We start from the raw sequence: 9,659 nt of genomic DNA on the forward strand, positions 1-9,659 counted from the left end.
ACCTTTAAGATATATACCCCAGGTGGGAGGAGGCTGGTCAGGGGCAGGTTCCTAAAGCCAGAGCTTTTTAAGTTGAGACCTGAAGGACAAGGGGCAATTGGCCAGCTGAATCAACATTTCTTCATAAGATGAAAGAATTACACAGATGAGCCTAATACTTATTTTAAGGCTTAATCTAGCTACACTCCTGTAATTTTTTCCAGTACAACACCCAGTGTGCTACAAGGCACACAAAAGGTGCTCCATGGATGCTTATGAACTGAAGGAATGGATGTGCGATGGAATCCAAAGACGAAACTAAAAACACCTACATGTGATTGGGCCCACTCCATTACCAGCTATCTGGCCATGGTCGGCGGGGAGTCATCTGCAACCTCTTCTTGGACCTTCTCACCCCTGCTCCAGCTTCCTTTGACTACAATCTGAATTCCCATCTAGGTAAGGAACCATGGGTGACCAAAGATCATAGCAGGCAGGCAAGGAAGACACAGAGCCAGAACAGCATGTGACTCGGAAATGATCTAAGCTGCTGAAACTCAGATCTCAAATTCCTTAAAGGAGATCTGGTTGGTGGGAGAGCGAGAGTGCCTGACAGGGAATCCGTGTTGGTCAGAGACTCTGCCACCAGCAGTCTTGGGGAATTCCTGGGTCATGTGGTCGGATGTGTGGATGTGCTGAGATATCTGGGCTGAGCTAAGCTATTCTCAATCCTGCCTGCCCCACTGTTGACTCCTGGAAGGGAAACGCCTACCCCCCAGCCCCAAGTCCCATGGCTGATCCATGTCTGAGGGGGTCATGGGAGAAAGCTGTTTATTGGATCTACTATGTGCTATGCTGGGAAAACAAGTGGGAACAAATGTCTGTCCTTGTCCTTAAACACTTCACAATCTGTGTGTGTGTCTGTAGGGGAGTAAGGGTGGGTCCAGACTGGTAAAAGGGGATTTGAAAGCAGCTCAGAGTGTGGACTGCTATGATGTGTCCTGGTGGGAGCAGGGTGCAGGCAGGAGCACAGGTGAGAGGCACCAAGGCCATGCTATGGGGGTCAGGTGAGGGTTGGGAGCACGTAAGGCAGATCTCAGATAACCTGTAAGATGAGTCTTGAGCCCTGAGGATGAATTACAGCCTGTAGTATTCCCCACCTCCCCGCCAAGAGAGGGATGCAAATCCTGTCAGTCGCTGGCAAATTGGGAAGCCTAGCTCAAAGCTGCCCTCTTCTGACCAAACTAAGCCTAGCATGTTTTATGGGATGCCCAAGGCTGTGACCACAAGCAGAAGTCGGTTTAGGCCATTTGTTCCTCCAGTAAGCCACTCATTTGTTCATTCATTCATTCATTCATTCATTCATTCATTCATTCAACAAATATGGACTGAGTAATTGTAATAACAGCTATAAAAATATCTAACATTTATTAAGCCAGCCCTGGTTCTAAATTCTAAATTCTAGTACGTCCTGCCGGAAGTTTGGAGAATTTTGTGCCGCAAACACTGAAGACAGCCCTCAAGCTCTCAATTACCCTGAGAAACCGAATGTTATTCACAGACCAGGCCTGGGAGGGGATGTGACTGAAGGAGAAGCTAGCTCTTCTCCCCAGGCCAAAGAGCTTGCCCTGTCTCCCGCCTGGAGTGGGAGGGAGAGCACACACAGACAGACAGGAGGCAGGTGTGCCGGGGTCCAGTTCCACTTCCACCACCAACCCATGCCACGCTGCAGCCAAGGACTTTGTCTTTTAGGGGTGGTTCCTTATCTGTAAAAGGAGATTTGGATAAACCAACTCTCGGTTTCGTTTCAAATCTGCTGTAACTTCTCCGCAATATCTAAGCAGGGACAAATTAGAAATCTCAGCCACTCGCTTTCTTTTGCCACCTGGTAACTGATTCCCTCAGTACTGGACATTTAGGAGCCCCATTCCATCTCGCATCCCCAGGCTGGCATAATGTTTTTGGCTCAAGAATCTGGCATCCTGGGCTTCAGGCTCTGCTCTGACTGTGACTATAACTCCTGTCTCCACCACTTCATGTGTAAATAAGAACTATTCTTTTATGCAGCTAACATACTGTGTGTGAGCCACTGTTCCCTAGATTTCCTGTATTAATGAATTCAACCCTTTCTACAACTGTATGAAGTAGGGACTAGCCTATGATATCCCCATTGGATGTAAGGAAAGTAAGACACAGAGCAATTAAGGGCCTATGCAGGGTCACAGACCTGTCAAGTGGTGAAGCCAGATTGCCTGGGGTCCAATCTGGCCCCAGAAACAGCACTCTTAGCCACCATACTTTGGCTTAGAGAGGATTCCTGACTTGCCCAGAGTCTCAAGTACACTAAACTGCTCTGTGTCATAGTTTCCTCATTTGAAATGACTACCTCCTGGGTTTGCTGTGGGATGAAATTAGAAGTGAAGTCATCAGATTGATGGTTTCCCATCAGTCTGCCTGGGGCTTTGCTGGGCTCTGGTCCTCCCAAGTTCCCTCCCCCAATTTTGGCAGAGACACAAGAGTGTGTATGCCCGCCTAGTGTGTGTGACAGCGAGGGGTTATCAGAGTGCCCTGAGCTCTAGCTGATCTGATTTGGGACAGAAGACAGTTAAGATAAGCTCAGAGCTAGGAAGCAGTCATTGAAACAGCCCAGGGCTGGAGCTTTGGGTTAAGGGAGGAGGAAGGAGCTGACGACCTGAGAGAGAAAAGAAAAGGACCTCTTAACAACTCTTAGTGCTAGATTTGAACACCTGAAGGAAGTTGTTCTGAGAGTTGGGAGGTGGAGTGGGTGGATATATGTATAGATTTAAAGTCTGGAGGGACCAGGCGCGGTGACTCATGCCTGTAATCCCAGCACTTTGGGAGGCCAAGGTGGGCGGCTCACCTGAGGTCAGGAGTTCGAGACCAGCCTGGCCAACATGGTGAAACCCCGTCTCTGCTAAAAAACCAAAAATTAGCCAGGTACCTGTAATCCCAGCTACTTGGGAGGCTGAGGCAGGAGAATTGCTTGAACCTGGGAGGCAGAGGTTGCAGTGAGCCGAGACCGCACCATTGCACTCCAGCCTGGGCAACAAGAGTGAAACTCCGTCTCAATAAACAAATAAAGTCTAGAACTTCCAGTCACTGTTTTAGAAAGGGTCTCCTTACCCCATCGTTAGTAGCAAAACTAGAGATTTTTCTCTTTTTCTGCCCTTCACTCCTGTGTCCTTTTCCCAGTCACGGAGGGTGTATCACTTCCATTGCTGTGGAGTTGGGAAGTGTGGGTGCTGGGGAGTGGAGAGGGGGAAGCTATGCCAGTGACTGGGGAAAATTTTCATGGGATTCTTCCATGGGTCTTCAAGTACTTTCTACTAACTTGCTCTATTACATTGTAGTCACCTGAGATCCTTTGTGAGTAAAGGATGAGTAAAGAAAAATAACCCCCCATCTTTACAGTCCACCCTTTCACACTCACTATTTTATTGATTCGTCACTGACCCTGTGAAGTCAGGGCTTCTGGTTAGATGTTGGGGTACAGAGGCTGTTGATATAGATGTGGCAGGAGGTACAATGAGCCTGGGAATGGAAGTCAGGAGATGAGGTGCTACACCCAACTCTGCTGCTTGCTGGCCACATGACCTGGGACAGGTGACTCAGTCTCCCAGCCCTTAGTTCCTAATTGTTCAAAGAAGACCCCAAACTTGGAGATACTTTGTAAGCTGTTAAAGGCTCCCCAGCAGGTAGGGGTTTATGGCAGTGGATACTAGGTCACTTCACACTCCATTTAAATGCTGCTCCCTATGAAGGGGCTGAGGGTCTTCCTCCTGGCCCTGCCTCCACTCGGAATGACCAGGCAGGGCAGGGCATGGAAAGTGTGCCCAGGAGGGAGGTGGGAGAAAGGTCTGTCCATTGCCATCCCCCTGCCCTGTGCCTGGCTCCCACTGGCAACCTGAGCCCTTGGCCTCCCAAGCCGATCCTGGAATGTAAACCCCAAGCAAAGCACATTCTTTAGCTGGGTCACCAGCTCCTGGCCCTTGGTAAGGAAAGGCAAGAGCCAGCATTTCTCTTGGCCCCAAATAACACTAGCACAATCTGGTACTGAGGGGCTATTACTACCAGACTGGGTTAATCAGCTGGTTCTCACCCACAACTCATGAAAACTCAGGTCTGACCTAGGACCCCTGAGAGTGCCCACAGTCAAGGGGAGAGGCAACTCAATCCCTGAGCAGGGGGAGTCGAAATATTGCTTATTTCCTGGATCTGGTTCCTTGTGTCAGTTGCAGGCCATAGAGGAACTCAGAGGGAAAGGGAGCACCCTAAGGATTCCCTCAACGCTGGTGCTGCCTCTGGGCTCTTTGATTTCTGGCTTTTATTCAACTCAGTTGTTTGCTACATAATTAGATTTCGCATGCCAGGCACTCTGTGTGATGCCCTGGGCCTGTAAGAGTTAATAATATCATTGCAGTCCTGAGAAGTACCTTAAAAGTTTTGTGTGCATGGGGATGAGGTGGGGTGGGGAGACAGTGGCTTGGATTCGCCAGGTACACCATTAAGGGGGCATTCTGGGCAGAGGGGACAGGGAGTCAAGGAACAGCTGGACGCATTCAGGGAGCACTGGGCAGAGGTAAGAAGGGGAGGTGGGAAGGGTGGGACTTCATGAGGATCCTTAGAAGGAGGCTGCTTACGCTCCACAAGGATATGGTCAGATCTGTAGACAAGAGCAGAGGAGTCTAGCAGCCATGTGGAGGGGGTCTGGTGGGGAGCCTGAAGGTAGGGGATGGAGTTGGGAGGCTACTGAAACTGTCCTCACAAGGGATGGTGACGGTCTGGACTAAGCTAGTGGCTGTGTGAGGGAGAGAGGAGTGAAGATAACGAGGTCACCTGCCACCCAGGGTTGAACTGGCTGCCCCGAGGCACTGGGAGCGAAGGTTTGGGGTGGAGTAAGATGAAGTTGGAAGGGAAGCTCCAGTCCAGTCTCTTTCTACAGATGGGCCCATCAGATCTGGAACAGGGGAGCCTGGGAAAGGGATTTGTAAATTACTATTCCCTTACAAATGTTTGGTGTTGAGACTATGAATTGCTAGGCTGTGATTAGGACTAAGGCCCATTGTCTGTTGAATGGCAGGCAGAGTGCCCCAAAGTCCTGTGTCATCCTCCAGGTAAGGAAGGCAGGATGGGCCACCGTAAGACAGTGCATGGGGCCATGGGGGTTCCCAGCCCTGCTGGCACAGCCATATGCTCCCTTCCAAGGCTGAGCAGGGGAAGAGCCCCGACAGCCCAGTGAGAAACCAAGCAGAGCAGAAGGCCAGCAGCTGGCAGCCTGAAGCTCCTTCTTGTCCCACTGTCCATGCTGCAGGCACGCTAAAGGGAGGAGGATAGATTTCTCCCCAACCACTGGAAACCCATCAACTCCAAAATGTCACTTCAGGCACCAAGTGTTCAGATGAGTCTCTGGCCTCCAGCTCTCATCCCATGGACCCTCCTAGTCATCTGTTTCCTTTGTGGAGCGGGGCAGTGGCTGAGGGATTATGCATGAAAAAAAGAAACTGTCTCAAGAGCCAGGAGAGTCCAGTTTGGCTAAATTAGAAACTGGGACTTCCTCACTAGGATCTTTCCCAGTTCTTCCCCTCAGGGAGCCATCCAGTCATTTACTCAACACAGGTATATCAAGTGCTGGTTCTTGGGAAGCTTCTCAGGAAGCTAAGCATGTGAGGGTAAGTGAGGAAGACCGGGTTCCCTGCTTCATGGAGCTCAGGAGCTCTTGTGGAAGTCACAGGACTTCTTGGGTCTCCATTTCCTTACCTGTAAAACACCTCACCATCTTTAGAAGGGTGCAAAAGATTTCCCTAGCCACGATGGCAAACTGCAGTTTGGGGTTCTGGAGGGAGGGGTGAGGCCTGGGTAACATTGCAGCCACTCACCCCCAAATTAAAGGACTCCGAGCATGGATGCCTGCTCAGAATGTGAGTCTGGGAATGTGAGTGTGTGAGTGTAAGAACAAAAGTATGTGCATGAACATGTGTGTGGAAGGGCATATGGATGTGTATATGAACGTGTAAGAGTGTAAGGTGTGTTATCTGAGGTTTACAAATGAGGATAAGTGTGTAAGGCATGTGTGGATTTGAGGGGTAAGAGTACAAGGTGAGTGTGAAGCATGAACGTGAGGTGTGTGTGTGAGCATGAATCATCCTGTGAATGTAAATATGTGAGTGTTTACATAAGGTGAGTGTGTAAGAGTGGGTGGTTTGTGGGATAAGTGTGTGTGAGTGTATTTGTGGGATGTGTGAGAGCATGTGTGTGACATGAGTGAATGTGCAGGCATGAGAGTAAGAAAGAAGGGGGAGAGTGTGGAGAATGTGTGTGTGTGTGTGTGTGTGTGTGTGTGTGTGTGTGTTGGGGCAGGCAGGTGCAGAGTGTGCTGGCTGGAGTTGCAGGAAGCTCATCTGGTATGAAATAGCAGCTGCACAGGATCCGCAAAGAGCTCACTCTTGGAAAGAAGTACACTTTGCCCTCTGTGCTGCGATGGTGGGTTCTTGGTGCTCTGCTTTGTGGAGTCAGGAACAGGGCTTCTCCCCCTTCTTTGAGCCAAGTACCTGCCTGGGGAGCTCAAAATGAACTGGAAATATTTGGGAAACAGCCCACAATTAAACCATTAAAATAAAAAGGATCATACCCCGGGGAACACCAAACTCTAAAGACATTTTGCAGCAAACTGGCCCTTCCCCTTCCCCCAGGGATTGTCTCTCCCTCCTCTGTCACCACTTGCCCTGAGGGTAGAGAGCGGTGAGGTCTGAGAGGAACAGCCAGAACAGCTCCATCACACTTAGGCTGACCTGCCCCAAACCCTTCCTCTTGACGCATTAACTCCCCAACTCAAGGTTTGCACAGACTCCAACGTGCCTTCTGAAGTCTTTTCACACCACTCCCCAAAAGGCCCCTTTGCTCAGTGTGCTTGGCACCTCAGCTCTCCCTTCCCTGCAGGCTCACTTACAACAGTGGGCTCCTGTAGGCAGCCTTCCCAGAGGTGCTCAGTCCCTAGGGGGCTCTTGCTTTTCCCGTATTGCTCATCGATCCATTACGTTGAGTTTTGAGTTGAATGACACCCCCCAAAAGATATATTGAAGTTTTAACCCCTAGTACCTGTGAATATGACTTTATTTGGAAACAGGGTCTTTGCAGACATAGTCGAGTTCAAATGAGGTCATACTGGGTTAGGACAGGCCTTAATCCAATGACTGTTGTCCTTATAAGGTCATGTGAAGATGGAGGCAGAGATTGGAGTTATGCTGCCATAAGCCAAGCAACACCAAAGATAACCAGCAAACACCAGGAGCTAGGAGGAAGCACAGAAGAATCCTGCCCTCCCCACCCCCACCCTGAGAGCCTTCCAAGAGAACACAGCTCTTCTGACATCTTGGCTTGAGACTTCTAGCCTCCAGAATTGTGACACAATCCATTTCTGTTTTAAGTCACCTAATTGTGGTGTTTTTGTTAGAGCAGCCCTAGGGAACTAATACATATTGTCATTTTGATCTGCCCAGCTTGCCTGGGTCCTTCTGTGTGCCCTCCTCGTCAGTGCTTGCCTGGATCCTGCCTTGTGTTGTACTTCTGCAGGTGTTTTATCCTGACATGAAGCTCCTGCCCTCACTCATGTTTGATCTCACTCAAACTACAACTTGAGTTCTTTCTCAAGCTGGAGGCCTTTGGCTCAAAGCTTTGGGCATGGTCTGTAGGTCACATGGCGGCATGGATGGATACACTGACCTCCCTTGCTATTCCCCTTACCATAGAGCTTAGAGACAGCAGCAGGTACGGGGAGAGGGACGCTGTACACCGAGCTGGGTTAGATTTTCATTCCTATCACTTATTAGCTGTGCCACCTAGGTTAGTCACACGGTTCCCAGTTCTCAGTTTCTTCTTCTGTAAAATGGGGATTGGAAAAGGCTAACTGTACCCTACCTCCCATGCAGGAGCTTTGCAAGTCATAAAGTCCAGTGCAAATGCAAGAGATTGTTAGAAAACAATCCTGGGGAAAGGGAAGTGATGGAGGGCGTGGACTAGTCCACTCTCCTGCAGTTCTGCAGCCTCCTGGCCCTCTCTGATTGCCCAGTAGATAAGCCTTCCGCAAGACAAGGCCTAAAAAGCTTGGTCTGCCTATTGTCCTAGGACTCCAACCGCAGCTGGGGTTCCTTCTGATTTTTTTTTTTTTTTTAAGATGGAGTTTCACTCTTGTCACCCAGGCTGGAGTGCAGGGGCACGATCTCAGCTCACTGCAACCTCTGCTTCCCAGGTTCAAGTGATTCTACTGCCTCAGCCTCCTGAGTAGCTGGGACTACAGACGCCGGCTACCATGCCTGGCTAATTTTTTTTTGTATTTTTTAGTAGAGACAAGGTTTCACCAGACGAGGTTGGCCAGGCTGGTCTCGAACTCCTGACCTCAGGTGATCCACCTGCCTTGGCCTCCCAAAGTGCTAGTATTACAAGCGTGAGCAACCATGCCCAGCCGTTCCTTCTGATCTTAGATGATGCCTTAGTGATTTCACTTACTTTCTATTCCTTAGAAAAGAACTTGGAATATCCCATGCTAGAGAGGTACAGTTCTGATCACACTGCTCTTATACTTAAAACTCTTAATTTACTTCTAACTTCCCACATGCATAAACTCCAGACTCCTTAACAAGGCATGTAGTAAGGCCTTTCTTGGTCTGCCTGACTGCATTTTGAGCCCCATCTTCCCACATCCCCCCTCTACATTCTCCACTACATGTTTTCCCCCAAATAAGCCAAACCCTTTCCCTCAGTGGGCTTGAGAACACCTCTACCTCTCCTTCAACAACAGTGAAATAATAATGCAGCTACTCACTGAACACACATACATCACTTTACATATAGCAGGTAGCTCTTAGCCTCATAAGTGAGGCCTTATTTTGCACATTTTACAAATAAGAAAACTGGGACTCAGAGAGGTTATGTAATGTACCCAAGATCAATTAGTACATGACAATCATGATTTGAAGCCATCTTTCTTGCTGCAAAGCCAGTGCTCATCCTCCTCTGCCTGGCTGGTCTTCCTCTTCTTTCTTTTTTCTTTCTTTTCTTTCTTTTCTTTTCTTTTTCTTTCTTTCTTTCTTTCTTTCTTTCTTTCTTTCTTTCTTTCTTTCTTTCTTTCTTTCTTTTTCTTTCTTTTTTTTTTTTTTTTTGAGACGGAGTTTCTTGTTGCCCAGGCTGGAGTGCAATGGCGCAATCTCAGCTCACTGCAATCTCCACTTCTCGGGTTTAAGTGATTCTCCTGCCTCAGCCTCCCAAGTAGCTGGGATTACAGGCATGCACCACCAGGCCTGGCTAATTTTGTATTTTTAGTAGAGATAGGGTTTCTCCATGTTGGTCAGGTTGGTCTCAAACTCCCGACCTCAGGTGATCCGCCCGCCTTGGCCTCCCAAAGTGCTGGGATTACATGCGTGAGCCCCCGCATCTGGCCTCCCTCTTCTTTCAAAGTGCAGTTTGAGATTTATTTCCTGGAAACCTGCACTGAACTCTTCAATTCATCTCAGCTATCTGCAACCACCGTGAGTGGGGTGCCTCTGAGTTGCAATAGCAAAGGCTGACACTGATCAAACAGCAACGGCAGCCATGGTCCCCTGTCTTCCTCCCAAGACTGTAACTGCTCTAGGGCAGGAATCCAGCACCATGCCAGGCACAGAATA

The 9,659-nt window shown here is 49.1% G+C and overlaps 1 long non-coding RNA gene across 1 annotated transcript; it reads left to right on the plus strand.

The window, feature by feature from the left end:
- Positions 1–203: 203 nt before the first annotated feature.
- LOC106993996 (uncharacterized) lies at positions 204–7,492 on the plus strand. The gene is made up of 2 exons (XR_001440379.3): positions 204–438; positions 7,207–7,492. It is a non-coding gene; the product is annotated as an uncharacterized LOC106993996 (long non-coding RNA).
- The last annotated feature ends 2,167 nt before the right edge of the window (positions 7,493–9,659 follow it).

This window comes from Macaca mulatta, chromosome 1 (assembly GCF_049350105.2).
Source record: "Macaca mulatta isolate MMU2019108-1 chromosome 1, T2T-MMU8v2.0, whole genome shotgun sequence".
Classification (NCBI taxonomy): domain Eukaryota; kingdom Metazoa; phylum Chordata; class Mammalia; order Primates; family Cercopithecidae; genus Macaca; species Macaca mulatta.